Consider the following 25,872-nt stretch of genomic DNA (forward strand, 5'->3'; position numbering starts at 1 on the left):
ATAGGTACAGACTATAGTTGCACACAGATGACAAAAAGGTAACATTTAATTAATTATCCACAGAATTTTTAGCTTTAGTTATACTTTATCAGCCTTTAATCCAGTGTTTTTCAACCTTGGTTTCAGGACCCCACGTGGGGTCGCCTGGAATTCAAATGGGGTTGCCTGAAATTTCTAGTAATTGATAAAAATTAAAAACAAAAACAAACAAAAAAAACCCCTTACTAATAAAAAATATATGGTGAGTTGAGAGACAATCCCAAAACATAACAGACATGACAAACTCTGAAGCTGAAACTAAAGCACTGTGGTACTGTTTATCTTTCAAATGTTCATTGTGGTCAGTTTCAGATGCTGCAGCTTTCAGAATTCATAGTTTGAGTTATTGTTTGTTCAGTATTAATTTACAGCCTTGTAAATCCAAGCTGGACTGACTACATATCCTGACCAAGGACAATAAAATTCTCACTTTGTGCAGTAATCTACACCTGGCTTTTCTGCCTTCGTCCATAATAATATACTATATATAGATTAAATGTTGTCTAAAATTAACATTTGTTTGCAACATAGTATAGCAAACTATTACATGATCAAAAAAAAATTTTAGCAAAAAAAAAAAATTCTCCATTTTTACTGTCGAGGGTCTCCAGAAATTTGCGATGTTAAAATGGGGTCACAAGCCAAAAAAAGTTGGGAACTACTGATTTCGTCATTTAGCTTACTGTGTACTTTTTCCCAACTCAGCATGGAAACCTAGTCAAGCTACAGAAAACCAAATCAGGAGAAGAAAGTAGGTCACAAACAAAGAAAACACAATAAACCAATCAAAAATTAGGCTTTAGCATGGAGCCCATATGTAAAGGGGAAGAGTGGAAGACTGAGAACCACCAGACTGAGAACCACCTGGAAAAGGTCCACAGACCAGACCAGACCAGATCATGGCAACGGTTAGCACAGAAGGCAGAGGAGGATGGAGGGTGTCAACCATGGCATTTGTCCCTCAGGGAATTTAAAGGCCTAATTCACTAATCAAGTTATCCTGGTCTACCTTTCTACCACGTTTCATGAAAATCAGCGCACTAGTTTTGGCTTTTTTCCCTGATGATGGATGGAAGGACAGACAAATGTGTTTCCCCATCATCACCCTTTGGTTTTGGCCTTTCATTACCCTGCGACATCAACTTCAGTCTCTTACACAGTTTTTGGCTTGTGCTGGCCCGTTTCCCACAGCATCAAAAACAGGTATAGTTGTGCTCATAAGTTTATATACCATAGAAGAATTTGTGATTCTTTGGCAATTTTTCAGAGAATATGAATGATAATACAAAAACTTTTCTTTCACTCGTGGCTAGTGGCGAAGTGAAGCCATTTATTATCATAATGCAAAAATCAAAATCTGACCAAGTGTATTTTTTCTCATTTCAAGTCAAAATATCTCATCACACTTAAAATTAGACATAATCGCCTTAAGATTAATTTGTGTAAGTGAGATGTAAGAACTTATTTTTAGACAATAGATCTTGAAAATCTTATTTCAAGAAATCTTACAAAGATAATTTTCACTTGTTCCATTGGCAGATTTTTTTGCTTCATTCAACCTTTTTTTTTTTGGCAACACAGGCGACAGGGTAGTGCAGTGGATAGCCCTCGTGCCTTACAGCAAGAAGGTCCTGGGTTCGATTCCATCACCAATAGATGGGGGGTGGAGTTTGCATGTTCTCCCCGTGTTTGCGTGGGTTCTCTCCGGGTACTCCGGCTTCCTCCCACCATCCAACGACATTCACCGATAGGTTAATCGGTTAGTCTAAATTGTCCATAGGTGTGAATGTGAGAGTGATTGTTTGACTCTGTATGTCAGCCATGTGATGAACTGGCGACTCGTACAGGGTGTACCCCGCCTTTGCACATATGTAGCTGGGATAAGCTCCAAGCGACCCCCATGACCCTAGTAAGGATAAAGCCGGTTCAAAAAATGAATGAATGAACTTTTTTTTTGCTTAATTCAACTCTTTTTTTGTGTAATTCAACTTTTTTTTTTTTGCGTAATTCAAGCAAAAAAATCTGCCAGTGCAACAGAAACCGACACTATCCAAATGACCCTGATCTGAAGTTTCCATACCCTAGTTCTTAATCCTCTGTATTAGCCCCTTTAACATCAATAAAAGCTTCAAGTCTTTTGTGGTAGTTGTGGATGAGGCTCTTAATTTTCTCAGAAGGTAAAGCTGCCCATTCTTCTTGGCAAAAACACCTTCAGTTCCTTTAAGATTTTGGGTTTTCTTGCATGAACTGCATGTTTCAGACCTCCCCAAAGCGGCTCAGTGATATTGAGGTCAGGAGACTGAGATGGCCACTCTTTCACTTTAACTTTTTTCTGCTGTAGCCAATGACAGGTGGAGTTGTTCTTGTGTTTTGGGTCATTGTCATGTTGGAACATCCAAGACCGACCCATGCACATTCTGTCAGGGTATGTAGACTTATGAGCAGAGCTGTACATGTAGATTAGTTTTCCTGTTAGTGGCCTTGACTATTGTATTGATGACGACCTGGAGGTAGTCTGTGAATGCTAATTCTAGGCATGAGTTCACCTTAACCTTATCCTTAACCTTTACCCATTGTTGATACTAACTTATCACCTTGTTATTACCTCTTTATTATAAAACTACTGCATCACTAGTATGTTATGCCATTATTAGGCTGTAATGTGTGTTCTGCTGAGGTGTCCTTGAATATAATGTTGACCCATAACCTTCTCCACAGGACTGTAAACCTGCTCTGAATTAATAAGGAGACATAAAATACAAAGAGTTTTTTTTTTTAAATATATATTTTTTTTAAAGATGTCTTGTTATATATGTGCATTCTTACATGCACATATGATGGTTGTGTTGGAGTTCGCTGTTTGTTGCCTTTATGAGAGTCCATTTCTGAGTTCAGCTGTAAAAAAAAAAACACTAAAGAACATGGAATTTCAGCTGATAATCTGATCAGAATTCTGTACTTGGAAATCAGTGTCCAGGCTATTTGTTCACCTACATTCTGGGACGTCGGTAAGGGGGGGTAAACATGACAAATTCGTGGGGCCCAGCATTCTGGGGGGGGCCCATAGAGCAAAGGAGGGGGTCCAGTGGATACAGGCTAGAAGTTGTGAAAATGTCCTATAAGATCCGCTGTATAATAGAGACATGTCAGGAATCGGATGTCGAAAGTATGTAAAGTTTCAGTTTCATTTTCACGCTAGCGCAAGTAACGTTATGTGTGGACCACACACCCCCCCTCGCGCCGACAGATGGACAAGATATTGTATGTTATGAAAGGGCCCACAACGTTTAGCTTTCATGAGGCCTACAGTTGGTAGCACCGCCTCTGCCTACATTACATATTGCACTTTTCAGAGTTGAGAGTTGATAAACACCAGTGACTAACTTCATCTTAATACAAAGAGCCATCTTCAGTAAGCAGTCTGGGATTTGTCGCATTCTCTTTTCCCCATTATAGAAGCTCTTTGCTGTAGCAAGACTTTTTTTTTTTTTACAGAATTCTTCTCATTTACTGTAAGCAGTTTTAGGAAGTAGACTTTGGAAACTTTTTTGGCTGCTGGACTCATTGCTATTCTAAACCAGGTCACCCACTCGTGCTGTGAATTCTTCTTTATATAACATACCATCTGACAGGTGTAGGGCACCTACGTACCCACCACTCTCTGCAAAATGCCTACAACATCATTTAGCAAGTGTTTTAAGGCGTTCGAACTGAAGAAACAGCATACTCGATTTAAATTTAATGCCTTAATGGTTCTTGAACAAGACATTTAAATGACCTCCAACATAGAATGCAATAGCGACAATTTTGTCGCTGTCATTTACAATACTTCAGAGATAAAGTTAGACTAACTCACGTCTCTGTACTTAACTGTTTTTGTCGTGTTTTTCTACTGATGCTGCATTTGTCGCTGTCATCTTTTATTCGAGTCACTTTGCTACCTGAGCCTCGAAAACAAATTCACAAAATTTCATTGCAATTTCCACAGGGGACAGAGGACAGCATACAGTATGTGTGAAATGCACAAGTGAAAAGTGTCCCAGCACCTTCAATCATCGATTTAACACACTGAGGAATATAAGAAATAAAAGCAAGAGTAACGTCTACAAAAGCAGAGACTGGGTTAGAGCAGCGCTGCCACGATCTGATCTGAAAATAGCACACAGCAAAAACTTTCTTTGCAGGTGCGTTTGATAAGTTCATTGGTAATCCTATGGACATATACAGTATAGAGGAAAGTTCTGGTGTATGTTGGCCTCTGCCCAGGAAACACTAACTCGCAGCAACACAAACGGCCCAATTACAGCTGCACTCGCAAGTCCTCTGGGGGTACCACAGCGTTACTCATTGATCTGAAAAACAGGGTTGTGATAGAGGGCAACTTCACTCTCTTTCCAAAGGACAAGAACTGTGCTTCTAATTATCCCAAGCAGAAAAGGATTGTTATAATAAACATTTGGGCTTTTTTGCAATGCAGTTTATTACGCACAGTTGAGTTTGCATCTTGTCTTTTTTTTTTTTTTTTTGTCTGAAAGCCTGTTCACGTCTGTACTCAGGCTATAAAATCACCTGCTAGTCCCATGTCTAAATGTTATGAGAGCTGCGAGGGAGTGCATCTTCACAATCTTAATGTGAAAACAAATTTCCTCTGAAAACAGCAGAGTAGCAGCAGTAGAGATTGTTGTACTCCAGAGGGCACCATTAGCATGCTTTATATGTGTCATTATACTGCACAGAGAAATACCAAACATCCTCCAATAATTGAGAATCAGTTCAGTACGGTAACCGAAGTGCAGCATCGCTAATGCTGTTCTGTAAATACCAACAGTGTGAGAAAATGCCAGTCTAATTTTTTGGAGCTGTGCTGAGGATAAACAGTAATACGAGGGTGAAAAAGGGAAAGCACTGTACAGGATTTAATGGAGCCTCATTTCCTGTCCAAAAACAGAAAGCAAACTTAACTTGCTCGCTAAGCTCAAGCATTATTTCATGTTAAATAAAAGTCAGAGTCAATGCGACCGAGCTATACATCATGTGCAGACATTTATTCCATCTATACACTGATCTATAACAGCGTTTTTTCCCCTTAGTGTTAATTTGTGAGTGCACTGACATTAGAACATGGACAGGATGTGGTTATAGATGGAGTGTGTTTTTTTTTATATATATATAAATATATATATAACACATTTTCAAGAAGGCATTTTTTTTCTGGATTATGAATCATGGATCTTACCCGTTTGGAATAAGCTGTGGCGATTGCTGCCTCGAACCAGAGTGATGAAAGAAAAGAACTCCTCAGAATTTCCCTGGAGGAAACGAGAAGGAGAGAGAAGGGGTCAAAAGGGAGGGTCAGTGTCATGCTGAAGTTTATTGCATCCATTGTTCATTTACCACCAAACTCCTCAATCGATATTAAGTTTATGTACATAATCATTAATTGAGACGTATTGGGATGAGCTCGAGCCAACATGCACTGCAGCGACCCTGCGCTTCTGTGTTATCAGCACAGTCCGAAAAGATTTGTAAACATCCTTCATGTGCTTTGAGGAGGTGATTTTCCATTGTGCATAATGAGGGCTGCTAAAAATAGACTCCAGCGTGAATGCTGACAGTTTCTCCACCACATACAGAAGACAAGATAGCACCATGTTTGGTTATGTCTGTTTGTAAGTAATCATTTGTGACAGTGATGGGCTGTCATATACCTTTAGTTGTGTGCATGAGCGTATGAATATGCACCTGGTGAACATCCTGACACACATGAAAGGATCACATCCAATGATAACCATACACACACACACATGCATAGAAGATTAATTCATTTTGTCAACCTCTGGCTTCAAACTGAAGACTGGAACATAATAGGATAGCGAGGGACTTAGGATAATGTTCAGGCGTCACAAAGGTCCTCCTCACTCTTGAAACGCACACAAGCAGGCTTTGACAAACACTCGCATCAATATTAACTGCCTGCCCTGTGTTTGCTGCACAGATTGCCAGGACTAATGTAACTCAAGCACATGCTCAACCTTGTCTGACGATCCTAAAATGTCAAAGCAGCATAGTGATTGACAGATCGCTGCCATTGTTTTTGCTGCATTACAATGACAATGACAATAGTAATTGTCTTTGCATACACCACTTCACCTATCCACTGTCCCCAATACAATTTGGAGCATCTTCAAAGCAATGAGAAAGTAGCTTGACTTTTGGAATCTGTAATGGCACTTGATGTTTTTTCCCTCTACTTTGTGAAAACACTTGATATGCAAAAATCATATGTTTACTTTTGAGATCAAAGTTTCTTTCTCCCTCCCTTCTTCATTTTCCCCCATCTAAAAATGGACTTCTTTCATTATGCAAGCCAACAAAGAGCAGCGTCTGCTCACGCAGCCCATTCCAAGCATACTGATTAATTAGCTTGTATAATTAGCTTAATGATTTAGAGAAACATGGCCATGGCCACCCAAGAAGCTATGCTAATGGACCCCTGTCTATAGCAATTAAAATGCCCATAACTTAACAATGGTGGCTTAGAAGTCCAGATAACTGCTGTGAAAAAAGTAGGGGGTGCAATCAATGTAGAATCATATTAGCTGGTGTTGGGTTAATGAACATTGTTGTCAGTGTTGTTGAACATTTTGAGGCTGTTGCATGTTGGTGTGCTGTTATCCAGAAGTGCACGACTGAAAACTAATGAAGTGTTCTCATTTCTTACTATGATGATTAACTTCACCGCTGTCAGCAGGCTTGCTGCACTTAGACCTCAAATTAGACTTGAAATGTGATGTAAGATGCTGAAAGTGTCACAAGGAGCAAATTTATCTTCTATCTGTCTTATTATGCCATTTCACAGAATATATCTCCTCCCTGCCAGTTATGTTAACTCTTTCTCTGTGTGAGCATATACTGTAAAGTGCATGAGTTAGGACATGCAATTGTAGACTTTACAGTTTCCATTAAATGTGAGTCAAACCAGACAGTATCTCTGCTCCCTGGCAGTAATAGCATCAGCATTCCTGGCTGCACTTCAGACATAAATCGCCCGTTTATGACCTTCCCCTGAACAGTAACCAACAGAGACACCATCTCCACTCATAAAACCACCAGAATGTTGAGGTGGAGGTGAAGATATTAAATCCATACAAAAACTCTGGTCAAGTGGGAGCAGTTTGGAAAAAACCTCATCCTTATTTGTTTATTTGCCAGTGCTCTGATTGAACACTGGGAAGATCACTCACATTCATAAATAACTGGTAGTTTAGCGCACACTTTACTGCTGACAAAGCATAAGGATTATGGCGCCATTGGGCTTGTACAAACAGCACAGGAAATGGACTGTGGTATGAAGTATTACTTCACATCCTTAGACAGACTATTGTAAAACTAGCTTCAAGCACATAACACAGTGATCAATTTATCTGAGAAAATCTAATTTGATGAGTGAAATCTGTGTTTTTGTAAGAGTAAAGGTCAAATTCCTCATTTTTCCCCCCGTGCTAAAAGTAATATAGAACAGAACTACCACCAAACCATGTCACAAACAGAATCAGTCACACTCGCAGCATAACCAACATCCATTTAAAGTTATCAGCCCCCAAGCCATTGTAGATTTCCAGTTCAGTCTGCTTTCAGCTCTTTTTTTGTCTCCATCAACCTCTGAGCAAACCTGATGTCCCACTAGGCTATATATTAGGAGCTACACTGAAGAATTGTGCAGGTGGCAGTATGTCAGTTTTTCTGAGCTTTTCATAGTATATAGAACTACATCATGCTGTGGCTGGATAAGAGCCGTTGATTAGAACAGTTACACGTAGCTACACTCATAAGCTGCAGGCAGTTAAATCACAGAGGTTAGTCTGAAAGAAAAAAAAAACAACTTAAATACGGTGTTTGAAGTTGTCAGGGTTTTTTTTTTTTTCTACAGTACCTTTGCAGGTTTTATACATATTTTTGTAAAAAAAAAAAAAAAAAGAAAATTACACATGTGAGGGCTTAGAAAACAGCAAGGCCACCTTCTGTTTGATGTTCACAAGAACAGATGCCAAAACTGGAACAAAGCTTTAACGTCAGCAACTTTTCCTATACAAAGCAGCATAGATACGTTGCCAGACTGGATTTACCTTCTTACTTCAGGGATTACTACTTAGCACGATGGTGTACTGTATATGCATCAAAGATAGATCACTGTCACTCCAAACTAAACTTAAGATCACAAGCATTTCCAAATTGTGTGACATTCAATACTTTCCATATGCCATCTCCCTGAAAGCCTCTTTAATGAAACAGTGTAAGGCAAATGTGTTATTAAGATTCACAGCACTCCCAAACACACTAATTGCCACGCATACTTGATAACAGCCTGTTTGTGTCTGTGTCTGCATGTTGCCAGCAGGTGTGATGCTATGCACTTGTCTGAGCTGAACATCACAGTCCCGAGTTTGACACCATTGTGTCAAAAACTCCGTGCTCAGCTCGTCAGCTCTGGTGTGCTGTGCCCAAACAAGGCAGCTAAAAATGAGCATTTGGGAAGTGATCTGCTTCTCGCTTCCTTCTCCCTCTCTCTGTACCCACAGCTGCCTCAGTGGCGCAGAGTAGCGTCACTGTCAGATGTAGATGGAATTAGTTATGTGGTACATCATATGTCTATTTAGAATTGGCATCATGCAACTAAAAAAAAGATATGCTTTGGGTGCGGAGGAAGTTTGATATTTTCGACAGATTTGCATAGGTTTGCAATAGTCAGGATGATGCTGACGGGATGTCACATTTGCCATGTGAGCTGTCTCAGCCGGAAATGTACCCCTCCAAACTGAAATTCCAAAAAATAACTTTGGGAACCAGTAAATCTTCCTTGAGACTTGTGTGAATATTTAGGGGGGGAATTATTGTATGTGTTAACTCCTGTGCTTAGTGTAATTGCTGAAGCTTCAATAAACAGCCTATTTTTTAATCCTCAGTCAAGTTTGATACTTTGCACAGAAGAGATATATTATATGAGTCAAACTGCTTTGTATCATCTGTTTTTCTTTCTTTTCTTAGAGTGAAGAATGGACAAGGCTGCAATGGTGGTGAAGAACAGGTCAGTACAGTCTTGATTTTGGTAAGGTACCCTCCTCTTGTCTGTAATCAAAGCCCTTTAATCAGCAGAGTTTTCTATCACGCTGAAGTCTTTCCATCATGCTGAAACTGCTCCTCCCCAAAGGCTATCATAATCTGCTCAGCATGCATAATGTTAATCGTCGAAATATCTCATCAACACAACAGGATAAGCATGCTGCCGGTGCAAAGGAGGGGGAGTGAGGGCAATGCAAAGAGGGTAGAATATTGTACTAAAAACGAAGCAACGGTGAATAAAGAGGGCAAAAAGACGAGATGATGAAACTCTGTATGAAACAGGAAGATGCAGCGAGGAAGGACGAGAAGGAAAACACATTAAGGCTTAAAGTGGGCGAATTGGATGAAGAGTAGGAGTGAGGAAGAGAAGGGAACGGGTAGCTTCATCTGCCTTTGGGGCAGGAAACTCTACGCCACGATATTCTGTCTCTTTTTCCAGTCAGCTTCGGAAAAGATGATAGCATTGATCATCTTCTTAAAAGACCGCTTTTCCTGTCACCGTATCACCTCACGTCATTAGGATGACTGGTTGAGTTGCCTTAAAAGGTTTCTCTTATGTCCCGCAAAGGCTGCAAGCTGTTAGATTGCCTTCCACGTTTTTTTTTCCCCCTCCCCTTCATTCGCTGACAAATCTAAAAATGCTTATATGTCCATCATATTGATTCCCCGTGATGGTTTGGAGATCAGTTTTAAAGAAAGGAAGGACAAAGTCAAAGATAGACTGAAAGGTAGTGTGTGTATTCACATGGACTGAGAATCTTTGTAATTGGAAACACATGTTCATCAATCAAAACCAGGTAATTCCATCACGTTCAGGACGGATACTCTGATTCTATTGTAGTGATGTGCCATTTCTTCACATCCACGGGCTTCCCTAAGGAGTTCCCGTCTCAAATCTCGTGAGTATAGGGAGGACAAATAAAGTAAATAGATTTTGTTCTCCAGATCGCTCACATTTCCTCCACTATAAATCCACTTGTCGCCACATAAATCTTGGGGAAGTTTGGGCCGCCCTGTGCCTCTGCTTATTAGCCAACCAGGGATCAATTTATCACCTTTGAGGACAAAGAACGGAGGCGTCGAGGGATTCTTTCTATCCTTTGATTTATGGAGTTGGAGGAGAGGCAGGGCATTTTTGGGTCATGCAAATTCTTCTCGGCACAAGTGCCTGCCCCTCCTACTCCTCTTTGCATTGAATTAATTTCTATGGCAGTGAGAAGAGCAGGGAGTCTATAAGTAAATCAGGTGGAGAAGGTTATGCTTGTTCAAGTAAGAGGTAATGATGGAGCAGCGAAAATGCACTGACCATATTTCAAAGGGGATTATCCTCTTTGGTTGATGGCTTAAATTAGGGTTATTGGATTTGATGGAATATTTCTCAAATAGACTCAAATCCACAGCACAGGCTTAATATCTGATTTCACACAATTCTGCACCTTCGCCACTAGTCTGTGCTATTGGTCTAGCAAATTCTCCCAGCGTTCTCGTGACCCATTTTCTCTGAGAAAGGCGCTGCAGAAACGTGGCTGCCCCACCTCACCTGCTCTAAGTGGCTACCTCGCCTTGGCAGAGAGCTCCAGAGCCAGGTTCCTGCTTTTACAACCACCTCATTTGTAATTGTCCTCATGCAAATGATGAGCTGGGGACAGGGGCTTGTGGGAAATGTATTTCTTGTGAAGTCAGATTGGCCCTGCTGAGGTTGATGGAGTGTTAGCTGATTTTTTTTTTTTTTTTTTTTTGCGTGGCGGTTACAAGGCAGGTTTGAAACATTGCATCACGTATTGTTTGGCATACAAGTGTGACTCCAGTGCAATTCGAGCTTTTATCATCAGACGCTAAAAGAAGCAGGCAGTGAGAGATGGAAGATTTTTCTTTTTGAGGATACAAAATGCACTTTTAAGTCAGAGCGGAGTCATTCTTTTTGCATGCTGCTCGTGTGCACGCCTCCTTAACAGTGAGTGTTATGGACAACTGAGGGAATATAGACGACTGTATGCCTTTATTTTTGCTTGTATATCCTCCATTGATACCGTGTGTATTACATGCATTTCAGATCAGACTCCATCTCTCTTTCTTTTCTGTGTGTCTTAACTACAAGCTGTGTGCAGGCTCCACTTCACAACTCACTCGCCACTGCCTTGGCTCTCATCCACACTCATCCCTCCTCATAACAAATGAGCCTGCACTGGCCAGCAGATTTCTCCAACACCTACCACTACCACCACATCTTTGTCATCTTCTCTCCCTCTCTCACTTCCTCTGCCTTTCCCCTCTTCCTTTTTCGACTTTGTTTAGGCACATTCTTGCCTCTTCTTGTGGCAGAGAGCATGAGACTCGCCGTTTGCTGAGTGGGCAGCAGGAGTCGGAGGAGGAAAGTAGAGAAATACAAAGAAAGACGAGGAAGGAGGAGGAGGGAGGAAGAGAGTTATCTAACAGGATTAAAGGAGAACAACAGAATGGAGGGCACTTAAAATACTCATGACATGAGCCCTCTTGCAAAAATGAGGGGATGAGTAACAATGGCTGAATCACTCTTGAGTCGCTGTGTCTCTACACAATATGCTCTTTCTACTTCCTGCTCTCTTGGTTGCCACCTGTGTCTGCCTTTCATTTCTTTTCATCTTCCCCTCTTGAACTCGTTTTTGCCGTCCAGGGGATTTGATGTATCCCAGCGGAGTCATGGTAATAATGTGTGAGAGAAAAAGAGAGTGACTTTAATTAACCAACGGAAGAAAAGCTATTCAATTCAGACGACTAACTTAGTGACAAGAGCTTTCATTACAAAGTACTGTATGCCTCGGGTACGTACAGTTTAGTCAGAGAAAGAAGAGGGTTGACTCATACTGGATATTACTGGAGCATTTATTAGGACGTGTTTCTTGACAGTAAGTCTTTCACAGCTTATCTTACACACACTAAAAATGATATAAAGAAATTGGTGAAATAACCAAGACATGATTTGGTGGGTTATGTACAGTTTTGCGTTCATCTCACGCGTTCCTATTTTAGGCCTCCAGTATCGAAAGTGGAGTTTTAAAGGATCGTATAATTGCGATCAGAAAATAATTAAATTAGTAAGTCAAGCTCAGAGTAATTAATCAGTAAATCTGGAGGGGAATATCAAACTAACCGTAAAAATCTAGGTGAGCCTTAATTACTAAAGTGTATTATTTTCCCTCGAAGTTAGTTACTCCAATTAAGAAGTCTCATATTAGACAACAGCATCTGCCTATAACAGTTGTTTATAACACATCCTACTGGTGCTAATTTGCATCAGGTTGGTCTGTCTCTAGTTTGGTGAGTATGAGATGTAGAGTTTCAGTAAATGTTGGACGTCAGCACTAAACATAAATGTTTTTGAGCTGTAAACAGAATCATATGACTCGATTACGTTGACATACATCAGTGCTGGTAATACACATAGGAATTGACAAATGTGTTTAAAAAGAAAGACAAAAAAATGGCATTTTGTAGGTGAAAACATCTAAACTTGTCATGTCCTTCCCACCCATTATATGACAGACTTGTACCGTTAGTAATGTGTTAACGTCGGGCTATTTGCATGAAAAATAAGTAAATAAATATAGTGTTAGTACCTCTAATGAGAGGTGTTCAGTTCATCTATTCTTTCGTCAGATTCCGCCAAACTTTATTCATTTTCCTCTGATACTGTTTGGGGATGCACCAATACCAGTATTGGGTATCGATCCGATACTGAGCGCGAGTATTTCTACTTGTACTCGTATAAGTGCTCCGATACAACCATACCGATACCACTTTATGCTAGCGTGAAGTATTCACAGTGAAGCAGGTACCTGGTGGAGGAGTAATGTCAGCAGTGTGGAGATTTTTCAAAATAAACGATGGTGACAAAAGTAACTGCAAGTTACGTTAACCCTGTAAAGCCTGAACCATTAAATCACTGACAGAAAATTCCAGTTCTTTGAATCTGGAGCCTTTATTGGTCCTTCTGAACAACCCCTTTTTTTTTTTTTCAAATGTCAATTTCCACGTATGAATTTCAATTTTGTATCATATTTGATACATCAGGTCTCAATGCTCAAATATTACTATTTTTGAACAAACAAAAACATAATATAACACAAACATGTTTAACAAATTGGTAATTCCTTTTCAAAATTGGCAAAGTTCTGCCTCCTTCTTCATTAATGACAATCTTGTAGGGTCACTGGGAAGGCCTCTGGTCAACAAATTCCTCCCCACTGGTGGATTATCCATGTATTGATAGGGTTAAAGACACAAATGGATACGGATGTCCATCCTCTGCGTACATTCCGTATGCAATTCTGTCCATTTTCCAGGAGCTAGTGGAGCCAAATAAAGATTATCATATCTTATTAAGGCTATGTGCATACCCAGATGGAGAAGTAGTACCACAGGGAACCGTGGAGGTAGCCGATCTTTTCAAAGTGCGACTGTGTGAGATAGTGAAAAACTACTGACATGTTTATGACAACTACCCTCATCAATATCAACATTAGTATCCACATTAACAAAACTTTGTTATTATTGACTTTTTTCTTCTTCTTCTCAAAAAGCTTTACTCTTCTTCATAGTATTTGTCCAGCATGGTTAATTAAGAGTGGCGCCCTCTGGTGGATTGATTGAGAAACGCTCATTCCAATGCATTAAATGTCAGTAGCAGCACTTTGTTACAGTCAGACTAATGACAACGAGAATAAAGCACATTTTCAAAAGTAACTAAGAACTGTTATGCTATTATTAAGTACTCATATCAGTACTCGGTATTGGCCAGTAATCAAATGTAAGTACTTGTATTTGTACTCGGTCTGGAAAAAAGTGGTATCGGTGCATCTCCAATACTGTTATATCGCTCTATTCTGAGTCACCGGACTCACGTTAAGGCAGTGATTTTGCCTCATAAAACCTCTTTCTTGATCTGCTGATTCCGAAATGACTTCATAAAACACTAAAGTGACACGACAAAACTGGCTGCACAATCGTACTGTTTTGTTGGGATTTAGTTCCTTCAGTTCCTCGTGGTAAAGGAGTGTATGATGGCAAATAAAGTGGCAAAAATATTCTCAATGAAGTAGATCAGTCAGTACGTTGAAATAGATACTGATTTTATGTGATTTTTATTGCAACTTGTTTTACTAATGCCCTGTTTATTATTAGACATGACATGATCTTAACCATGGCACATGTCAGTCAATCAGTAATAACGGACAGTTCAGGCAGTGACTACGGTGACCATGAAGAGTCACCGCATCTAATCCACCAAAGCTGGATTTTAATGCAGAAAGGCTAACTGGAAGGGATGTTGTTGCTGATGAACAGTTGAGTCCTTCAGACAGTTAATTAGAAAAATACCTGTGTCAAACAGAGATGGCAGGTTATGTGCACCACAGTTCAGTAACACTAACTAAAATATATGTGTGCAATTATAACAGAACTGAAGGGGGCATGTAAAAATGAAGCCAACGGTGTGTTTTCTTTAAACTAATTCATATTTTTTCTAATAATTTCATAAATGTTTGGAAGTTACAGCTAGTACTAAGTAATTACTAGTTTTCGGTATCTTGTCCAACGCTGGCTGCTGTGTATAGTTTCAGAAGGAACATCCTGCCAGAACATTTTGAACAAAGCAAGAATAACTGATTGACTGTTTCATACAAAGATTTACACTGAGAATGAGTGAAACAGAAATTTGGCAAAAAGCGGAACAGTCCAGAGTATAGCTGCAGGGTGGGTGGATAAATGATGAAGTATATCCTGTCAAGAACTGGACCACAACCACTGCTTGGCCCACTTCTGTCCCAAATCAGAAAGAGAGAAAGGAGATAACAGGATTTCACATCAAGGCCAAACAAATTACTGGGTTACCTTTACTGGTCTGTTACACACAGGTGTATGTATTGAGATGTCGACGGCAAATAAGAACAAATATCCTTCCCCTCACCCCTGCCATATGAGAATCAGAAAGGTGGAACGACATGACAAATTTCCTCGGGGCGGATCGAACTTCCGGGAGAGAATAGCACTTCAAAACAATCGGCATGCCTCGCCAGCCTCCCTGCTCGTCTGACTGGAGAAGATAGCAGCCATCTGGCAGCTCGGACGAAAACACGCACAGACGCACTCCTTTGCACGCAGGTGTGAGAGCTCACAGCATTTTGCATAAGTACACACACTTCAACCGTACTCTAAACACAACCTAACCCTCACCCGAAATGCACAAACAGAAGCCTCTTCCACTCCTTGTACACAGAGACACGGCATATCCTTTGTCCAGACCGTGACAACTCCCTACATTTTGAACGGATTTTAATGCTGAACACTAATATGTTTACACTCGCTGTAAAAAGAATCCACTGGGCACAAAATATCTTTGGATGAAGTCTCTGGAGTTGCTGCTGCCTCTCTTTTTATATCACATAACAAACATGTGATGGTGATGGGAGAAAAACTATGCCGTCTTTGTAAATAGGACACTATTTGAATATTTCACATACGGCTTCTGCTTATCGAGCATTCAGTCTTTTTGTATCATGGCGTCTTCCAAATGAACAGAGGAAGTTAATACATATAAGGAAGAATAAATAAGAGGACTGACATGAATTCTGTATGCTTGTGTATGCACATACGGTTTATTCTGTCCTTCCCCTCGCCAAGAGATACTTCGTCCTTGATATTTATGTAAGGGATGAATTTTAATGACAGTAAGATCATGGCAGTATGAGCAAAATAACGATGACTTGGCCGCCTGGTAAATTGACTGAGGTTTTTGGCTTTTGGTGTTAACTCTCCAAAGAGAGTACTCGGGGAGCTTCAGGGATTTGGAAGTTGAAAGCTAAAGGCTCTGGTATATTAGGGATCTGGGAATGCTGAACATTTCTCAACAAGAATCATTAGGCTAAAAAGAAGAGAAACACCCAATGGATTAAGTCATAAGTCAGAGTTGGTTATTTACAATGGCAGGAGGAAGGATGGAAGGAGACCCACAGAAACCTTCACAGATGGAGGGTTAGAGAAAAAAAAGAAAAAAAAAAGTATCTCAGAGTGACCAGACGGCGCTCTGACATATTCTGAGTCCTCACTGACACACTCCTGATGTGTGACAGCAAGGCACAGATGGGAAAAGCCGAGGGAGAAGTATATGTAATATGTAAAGGGGCATGGGAAGGTGGATTGAAATAGGAATAGCGATGGGAAGACAGGGCGGGACTGAAAGAACAATAAGAAAACAGAATTTGTACATGTCTTTTAAGTCACGGACCTCACTCAATGATGCATCTCGCTATCATTTACATGTGATGTTGGTTTAAAGGCTAATTTTACAAGTCCAGCACGTCACTGTTTGCGGTGAGTGTTGACTGTTGTCGAGTCTGAAAATACATAAATAGAAAGATGACTTACTCAAGAGTCAGAGAGGTGACATAACTTTCTGTTTCCACAGTCTGTTCAGAGTCACGGAAGATGTTTCTGCAGCTTCAACGTGACCAGACTTGTAGTAATTTCCACCTCTTTTAATACCTTTTCACCTTGGTCTTGAAGATTGATTTTCGTGTTGTGTATCACATGCAATATAAGATGAGTCCACCGACCTGGTTAACACAAAACTAGATGTTTCTGCTGTCTTTATTACAAACTGCAATGTTTTTGGCTTATAAAATGAGCTTTTAAATTCACAAATGTCACAAAATGGGGACAGAATTGAAACGACCAGTGGCTGCTGTTCATATTTTTTTCTAAAGTTATGTCCCATGAGGCACAGTAGAACGGGTGAGAACTTGCCTCTATATACAAGGTTCGTGTGGGGTCTTAAAAAGTCTTAACAGTCTTGAATTTACAAATCTGCATTTAATACCTTAAAAAAGTCTTTAAAATGTTTTAAATTTGATATGTTAGGTCTTAAGTTATGTTGCCATAAACTTGTTTGCTGTATTGCATTTGAATGTGTCTGTTAAATGTCCAAGCTGCAAAGAAAGTAACGTTATTCTACTCAGTTCCACCTGTTCCAACCCAAACATTTATATTGAAATTAGGAACTGGTTATCACTAACTTTTCAGCCCCCGATGAGAAATGGTCACAGAACATTCAACCCAACACGTGCAGTCATTAATCTTGTGTATGTCACCCGAGAAAGTTGATTTTGGGAACTTTAAAGAACAACTCGCAAGTGGAAAGTAAACACGGGGAAGTGGAAATGTAATAAGGCCTGACTGAAGAAAAGAGAATTCTCGACCTGGTTGACACGAGTGGGGGGGGGACATGTTTGAAGTTTGCTGCACCTTGTGGAAGAAATCAGTACAACTCAAAACAATGGGAATCAAGGCGTAAATGCATTTTCCTAAATTCTAGGAGTCACAAATTTTTTGCCAGTATGGTTGTGAAATAGCTGTGAAATGGGCATTAAATTCAGTTCTAAGGAAGTATTCACACCTGGAAAGTCCTATGGTCCGCTTATTTGATTTGGACCGAATGCCAACTTGATTTTTTTCATTTGTGTCGGATCACATTCTCATTGCACTTTTTGCTAGTGGACCAAACTTTGTCAACAGAAGCACACATGTGACAAACTGCGCTGGCATTGGATAGAAAAGTCGAGGTCTGAGGAATTTGGAGACTGCCAGTGTTGAAAACAAACGTGCAGGTCCTATGTGCAGTTATTGTTTTTGGAATATGTGTTCTATTTTTACAGACACAAATTTATGAAAATAATGCTAACTGTCAAGAACAGCTTATTTGAAGCTACTTTCGTACTATGTGCATCTGACCAAATGTCAATAAGACATTCCATCTCCTCATTGCTCCACGTCTGTCCACGGCTCATGGCTGCTGCTGTTAGCTCTGACTACCCGTGTGGCTTGGCTACTTCCAGCGGCTACGGTGGTTCATCAAGCACGAAAAAGACACATGGTTCTATGGTTTGTTTTGGCTCGAGGCTGGTAATATTCACACCAGAAGTGAACTAGCCCAGAGTCCATTTGGAAGCGAACCGAGGTGGTCTCGGTCCGCTTGTTTGATTCAAATCAGAGTTCACGTTTGTATTCACATCTAAAAAAAAGTCCAGATTTTCCGGGGAAACAAAGTCTGGTCCATTTTACCTAGACCAAACGAAGTAGGTGTAAATACACCCTAAGTATTCTTAAAAAGGTCTTAAATTTAATTTGTAGAAACCTGTAGGAACCCTGTACATAGTTCTCATTTGCCAGTTGTTGTTCATCTGTCTTGAGTGCGTTTTTGGACTATAATTTTTCAGTCAACACTAGTGTATTTCATTGGTGTCGGGTCATGTGCATTTCAGTTTGTGCAGTGAATTTGCAGAATAGCTTTTCGGTCTTGGTTTTAAGCGACATATATGTACCAAGTTGTGTAAAACAATGTGTAAAGCACAAGTTTTGGAGATAGCAGGACTATGATGCTTGCTAGCTGTTATATCAATGATGTTTTTTGTTTTCTTTTTAAAATCTATTAACTGATTTTGGAGTTACAAAAATCAACAATGGAACAACACACTGATGGTAAGACGACAAACTGGCATCACATAAATTAACACAGGTTACAGGGTTTTGACACATAACACAGTGGCACATTTAGCTAAATAACAACTTAGTTTAACCTCTTGACATCCACTGTTTCCTGGAAAACCTAACCCTATCAGTGTTATGCTAACAAAAAAGATGTGGAAGTGCAATACGCATGTAATTAGGCATCACAATGTGACTAAAACACACTTGAAACTGCAGCAACATTTATTAAACATAGCTCAGATGTAACCTAACCCTAAAAATGGTCAATGGTGACCAGAGAGATTTTCAGAATAATTTGTGTTAAGAGTTCTCTCATACAGAAATACGCACTTGCTCAGAAGTCTGGAGCATCTTTCGCTCTGTATTTTCTCGCTCTTTCCCTGGACGCATCTGACCAATAAGTTGAGTGAATGTTTACAAATGTGTTTTGACTTGCTTGGACTTTTTTCTACTCATAAGAACCCAAACCAAGAGGGAAACTCATCAACCAAAGAAACTCTTCATGTGAAAATGCCCTAAAACTAAAAATGAAATTAATAAAAACTAGAACTTTTTAGTAGAGTGTTAAAAAAAATAACTAAAAATACAAGTTAGCTTGCAAAACAGTTTTACAAACTCACTGGAATTGACAACAACAACAACAAAAAAACCCTAAATATCTCATAAACATTGCAGAACTACTAGAGTATAACCTCTCACCTGTACACAAAGATGTGAAAGAGTGTGTACCGAGCTGCTCCCGAAGGCTGTGTCTGTAAACAAGAATGTGTTCTTAGTCCACATGCCCTGTCTGATAAAGAATTAAGGCTTTCAACGCAGAAAACCAGGGGCAATGGGGACGGCATGAGAGGACAGGCGGCACGACAAAGCACTTAACAAAGGCTGAGATGACACAAATTAATAATGAGGATGACAACATGAGAAAAGGTTTCAGCTCGGAAAGTGAGCAACGTGTTTTTACAACGGATAAGACAGGAGGTCAAGGACGTTTTTGTCCCATTTGATCTAAGCCCTGCGAGTGAATGAGCCGCATCATCATCCACTTGACTGACAGAATGTTAAAAAGAAAGTCTCGTCACTGAAAGGAAGGAGGGAGAAAGTGGAAAAAAAAAAAAAAAAACGAGGGGCGAAGGGGAGACAATACACCATAAGGATGGTTGACGGAATATTAAAGTGCTGGGTGTAACCTGAAAGTGGTAACACAGGGACGGAGAGGAAGCGAAACAGTGTGAATGAATATTAGGACGAGGGCTATTCACCTGGTGTTGATATGGATGGAGGCGGGAGGGGAGGGGATTGGGGGAGGGGGGGGGGGGGGGGGGGGGGGGCTGCCTAAAAGTGAGGAGAGTGTGCAAAAGAGAGATAGGGATTCTTACTCTCCTCTGGGAAGCTCTAAAAAAAAAAAAAAGAAACGAAAAAGACAGGTGAGATAGAGAAAGAGTGAATGGAAGAGAATGGCGAGGATGGTAAGGAGTGGGAAGAGAAATGTGGGATAAAAGCGAAAGAGAGAGAACGGAAGAAAAATATTTTGGAAGGAGAGCAGAGATAAAAATAGAGTAGGAGAGACATTGCGAACAAGTCCAAACTATCGCGCCAGAACTCACTTATCTCCCAAAGTGCAGACAGTACATTATCGCCACTGGCACTAAAAACAGCCTGAATCATCAATAAATGAAATCCGGCGCAGGTAAACACGACACAGTGTTTCAAGCGCAGAGGTATCGCCGCTGACAAAGAAAGTGCGATGGCGAAGAGGATACGGCCACGCATACAATTTCTCATTATCTGCCGTGTGTCAGTTATTAACGCCGTGCCCATTGGAAGATCTAATTAATGCAGATAGCCAAATGCCAAACCTGATGAAATACCTTGATGAGGGATTAGCTGGAATAACAAACGCTCTGACCGGAATAACTTTGTCTGCCTGATTATGTGGCAGGAAAAGGAGGGGAGAGGCGTTTCTGGATCACTTATGCCTCTCGTCTTTTTTCCCCCTCCTAACTCCACTTCACTGTCCTTAATGAAGACTTTTTCCTTCTGCCATGTGCCCCCGTTCTCCCAGCTTCCCTCCCCTCGGTTGCTGAGTGCTGTCCTAATTCCATTCTGATAGATTGAGAGGGGAAGAGGCTCATTAAAAATGGCTTTGCTGATTGTGCTGCTGTTTCTTTTTTTTTTTTTTTTTTTTTTTTGGTTTTGTTTTGTTTTCACTGAAGTGGTGTCTCTTATGTGTGTGCATATTGTGTTTGGTCAACTTTTTTCCAGCTGCTGTTAAAAGGAATAGTAGATGTCAGTGTGGGGTGATAGAGCTAGAACACCAAACGTAACATATTTGATGCATGAGTTTTGAAGCCCTCTACATGATCAGTGAGATACTTGAAAACTTAATGTTAGAAATCATTCTCAATACCTATTTACCCTTTGGTTTCAAAACCATATATTTGGGATACATTTCTCCAGAGGTCAAAAACCTAAACAGATACTTATTAAGCATATTAGGAAAAAAAGCAATAACTAAACAATGGATGACACAAGAAGAACTGACAAATAATAACTGGATAGACATAACCATGGGAATTCATAGGATGGAAAGAATAACCTTTACTGTAAATTTGAAGATTGATTTTTTTTTGTGCTATACTGGGGCGGGGGGGGGGGGGGGGGGGTGAGATATGTGAAGCCTTTGAGACCCGATTTTACTGAGATGACTGCATGAATATGAACCCAACATCTTCTAAATTGATGCATGAGTTTTGAAGCCCTCGACATTATCAGTATGATATTTTTTTGTCTTGAAAAACCTGATGTATACAATTAGATACATACAGTATACCAGTAATCCACCAGGGGGAGGTATTCATTCACCAGAGGCCTTTCCAGTGACACTACAAAATTGTCATTAATGAGGAAGGAGGCAGAACTTTAACAATTTTGAAAAGGAATTACCAATTTGTTAGACATGTTTGTGTTATATTGTGTTTTTGTTTGTTCAAAAATAATAATATTTGAGCATTGAGACCTGATGTATCAAATATGATACAAAATTGAAACTCATTCATGGAAATTGATATTTGAAAAAAAATGTTTTGGTTGTTCAGAAGAACCAATAAAGGCTCCGGTTTCAAAGAACTGGAATTTTCTGTCAATGATTTAATGGTTCAGGCTTTACAGGGTTAAAATGGAAAACCTAAGCCTTTGTTTAGTCTCTCATGAGATGATGGGGGGTATTTCTTATTCAAATATATGATTACATTTTCAACCAACTCAGCAAGGAGGCATCAGGTGGATATTCCAGTTGTCAAGAAGCAGACTCACTGACTTCAGATGGACATATATTCAAAGGTTTCACCATCAGATCAAAACAGAAGCTGGAAAAATAAAACACCTCTAGAGTCTTTTTGAAACATTTGTGTCTGCACCTTCCTAGTCTTATCATTTTGAAACTGATATTTGAAAAAAAATATATATATTTTTTGGTTGTCCAGAAGGACCAGTAAAGGCTCCAGTTTCAAAGAACTGGAATTTTCTGTCAGTGATTTAATGGTTCAGGCTTGACAGGGTTAAGGGGAATAGTGGATGTCGGTGTGGGGTGATCGAGCCTGTGCTTTAAGAGGTTATTTAGAGTGGGGGTGTTTTCACAGTGTTTTCCACCACGGCTCTGCCCTCACACGCATTTTACATTAGATTTTATGAAAAGGTAACAGGCCTGAGAAAACAAGGCAACTACTAGAAAAATGAACGCTGGATTGGCAATAGTGGAGAAATTGCACTTGAACATGGTGAGGGTATATATGTGGTATTTACTCCTCATCTTGGAGACAGTAGGGGAAGGGAAGTTATTGGAGAAGGATGAACAAGAACAGACAGTTCAATAATACACTGCCTTTCCTTGCTGCAGGCAAGTGTCCTCCAACAAACTAAAGCTAACCAAACGAAGTACCCTTTTCATGGTGAAGAACATGTTATTCCTGACATGTAAGGAGAAACAAGCATTTGCTCTTGACAAAGAGAAATGTCTTCTGAGATGACAGCCATTAGGGACTATAAGGCATGTCTTAAAGTACGCAGACATGTTACAGCTGAATACAAAATGACAGTCTAGTTACTGTAAGGTATATGTTATGTCTGTTCTGCTCTGGAAAACATACAACAAGTTTTATGTCTACAGTGATTTCCGTCATAATTTTACAGCCCATATTAGTAGCAGGATAAAAAAAAAAAAAACAAAAAAAAACAATGACACACATTACGTTTTGTGATATTGTGTCAATTCTTAAAGGGGTCATATTTGGCTAAACCCACTTTTATTCGTCTTTGGTATATTTATTTGTGTATTTGGACCTTAATAGTTCAAAAAGTTTGAATTTGAACCCTCCAGGTGCTGCAAAGCTATCTTTATATTCATTCAGGCAAAAATCGAGCGGATTTCTACAACCTGTTTTAATTCCTGCTTAATTTGTTATGTCTATAACTAGTTACGTCATTACATTTGCACATATAAGATCAAGACTTCCGACGAAGATTTCTCAGAGTACGCCATAATTGTTTGTCAGCAGCAGCGGTTGTAGTAAAAACTGAAAATATGTCCAAAGTCCAAGCCAGTTACCTAAAATGTTCAGTTGTTGGTTGTGTTAACAAGTATAAGCACTGAATGGTCAGCAACCTGGAGTGGGTGGGCTCATGTGCATTTAAAGGGCCAGCGCTCATAATGACCTTTCTGGTGTCATTACTCAGAAATAGGGTTGAAGATGGAGCTGTGGAGTTGAATTAATGAAGAATTCAGACCCAAGCATAGCATTTACAGTTTATGTAGGCCACAGGGAAAGTTTTAAAATGCATAATTCATTAAAAAAAAAAAAAAAAAAAAAAAAGCTAAATATCACTCCTTTAAAAACACTTGAATAACATTTTACATGCAAAGATTAATTCCAGGGAGATTATTTTGACATTTTAGGGCTCATATTGTGTTCTGATAGTTAAAGCTTCAGTATGTGACAGGTTTTTAGGATCACTTAGCTAACATTCTGTGACTGCTTTTTATTCATTCATTCATTTTCTATAACCATGTTGCACATTTTTGCCAATCCCATACTCTGGACATGTTGCTAGGGCTGACATCTCTAGAAACAAGTCACCTTTCACTCTCACATTCACAGCTGATCCATAATTCAGACTTAACTCTGACAGTTCTGACCTTGTCGGTTGGATCCCAAACAAATCTTTAGTGCAGCTACTGACAACACAAACCATACAGAAAACAGATGTGATTCATGGTTTTACTGTGGGTGTTTTCTGTTTAAAAAGAAAGCCAAGCCAACAGAGCTATAATGTAAACTATCAGCTGATGCAGTACATGGAGATTATAAGACACAGTGTTGTTTTGACTAACTGACTGACTTTTGTTTGGAGAAAACTTGATGCTATCATGCAAATGTGTTTATTCAACAAAATTCAGTGAATGATACCGTCTTTGGAGTTGTGATATTAATTCATCAGTGATTTTGGTTCATAATTTAGAGTATCAACACTATATATGATCATTTTTAACATTAGAATTACATTATGCTGAAAAATTGTTCAATTCATTAAAGTGACAACTTACAGCGCCGTCATTGCAGTAATGAGCAAATATGGACTTGAAGAACCTCTTCTTCTGAATCAACTACAGCACAGGCTTTGAATCCACTTATTTTTCATCAGAGATACTGGATAATTACAGGCACAGGAACATTTTAATCTAAAATCTGTTAGATAAATCCTCTATTACTGATGCAGAGCAGTAGTACATTAAAGGTATAATTAATGGAAAAGTTGACAAACAAGGAGGTAGTTGTCATTAATAATCAAAGCAATTGTTTGTCAGTCTATGTAAACCTGAGATCTGTTGGGAAAGAGAATATTTCTCCTAAATTTGCCTTCTGGATGCTGTGCAGTGGAGGCTTGCTGCTTAGATGTGTTCTGAAAAGCCACATCACAACACAGGGAAGCCCCCTGCCTCCGAAAAACAGCTTGTATTTTGTTTGTGACAAACCTAATTCCAATCACTGACATTTCATAATTGCCCATTTACAGTGTCACTGTCTATGGGCCAAGTGACAGGTACGGCTGGAACCGGAACTGGCACCGTGACCAGGTTTGACAAAATGTAAAAGAGAGAGCCCTAATGGTTTCTGTTGGACCCACTAGACTGCAATTCTGCAGTCCATTACCAGAGATACTGATGTATTTAAGGTACTTGGAGTAATACCCTTTGCATGTATTACACTCGTTTTTTTTGTTTTGCTTTGTTTTTTACATGTGGGTGTTTCTATGAAACTAGGTTCATTTTGGTGCCTGGCACTTTTCCAGCTTTTTAGACCCAATAATAAAAGAGAAATTTAGACATATTTCCCTCCAGGATGTACCTAATAATGACCTCAGATAAATGCAAAAAAAATTACACTCTTTCTCTGAGCCATCCCAAAATTAGTGAATTTTTAGGACAATACTGGGGCCAAAAATAGAACCAAAATTGGGACATGAAAAGCTACTAGGTGTCAGTGCATTTTATCTTGAAAACATGACTGTAAATGGTCTTCTATACTGCTATAAATAAAGACACTGGGTTAAATTTGGTGATCCTAGTGGTTTTTCTAATCCAGACATGCAGGTTTTTTATGAATCTCAGTCTCAATCCAGGTTTCATGCGTAACCCATCGTGTCCACTCGCGTTACATGCAGAACCCACCCATTTAAATACAAATAAATCGCGAGTGATTTTGCAACAGCGGTCATTTTTGAGAAACAGTCTGGCTCACATAATTAGTTCGATTCCCAAAATGTACCTGTGAGAAAATCAAAAGATATTCGAAAAAATATTAGCGTGTAATCTTCATGTCCTTTGTACCATGTTACATACGGATTTTTGTATAAAAATATTATAAAAATGTGTTTTATTTGAAAAACGTATTTTTAAAATAGACCCAAAGTTTGATGTCTTTGCTGAATATTGGTTAAAATGGTTCGCTTATATTTCAACTGTAAAGACTGATTTTATATAAATAACATTTCTCTATGGGGGGCACATCCTCAAACTTTACTGTAAAGAAGAAAATGAATAGTATATGAGCATATTGATGTATGTGCAGTCTAAATGTTCCTTGAATGTTGGATTCTCCCTCTGCTGTTTGTTCTATTACTGTTTGTATTCGTGTAACG

The 25,872-nt window shown here is 39.5% G+C and overlaps 1 protein-coding gene and 1 long non-coding RNA gene across 34 annotated transcripts in view; one reads left to right on the plus strand and one right to left on the minus strand.

Moving 5' to 3' along the window:
• Positions 1 to 25,872, minus strand: part of LOC115438765 (receptor-type tyrosine-protein phosphatase delta) — a 617,983-nt gene that overhangs the window by 333,097 nt on the left and 259,014 nt on the right. For all 33 annotated transcript variants that reach the window (XM_030162597.1, XM_030162584.1, XM_030162598.1 and 30 more), the window contains exon 5: positions 5,276 to 5,348. The gene's annotated coding sequence lies outside the window, so the exon portion shown is untranslated. The remainder of the gene's footprint in view (positions 1 to 5,275; positions 5,349 to 25,872) is intronic.
• On the plus strand, positions 746 to 16,685 carry LOC115438767 (uncharacterized). The gene is made up of 3 exons (XR_003938153.1): positions 746 to 756; positions 2,694 to 2,696; positions 16,610 to 16,685. It is a non-coding gene; the product is annotated as an uncharacterized LOC115438767 (long non-coding RNA).

This window comes from Sphaeramia orbicularis, chromosome 18, assembly GCF_902148855.1.
Source record: "Sphaeramia orbicularis chromosome 18, fSphaOr1.1, whole genome shotgun sequence".
Taxonomy (NCBI): Eukaryota; Metazoa; Chordata; class Actinopteri; order Kurtiformes; family Apogonidae; genus Sphaeramia; species Sphaeramia orbicularis.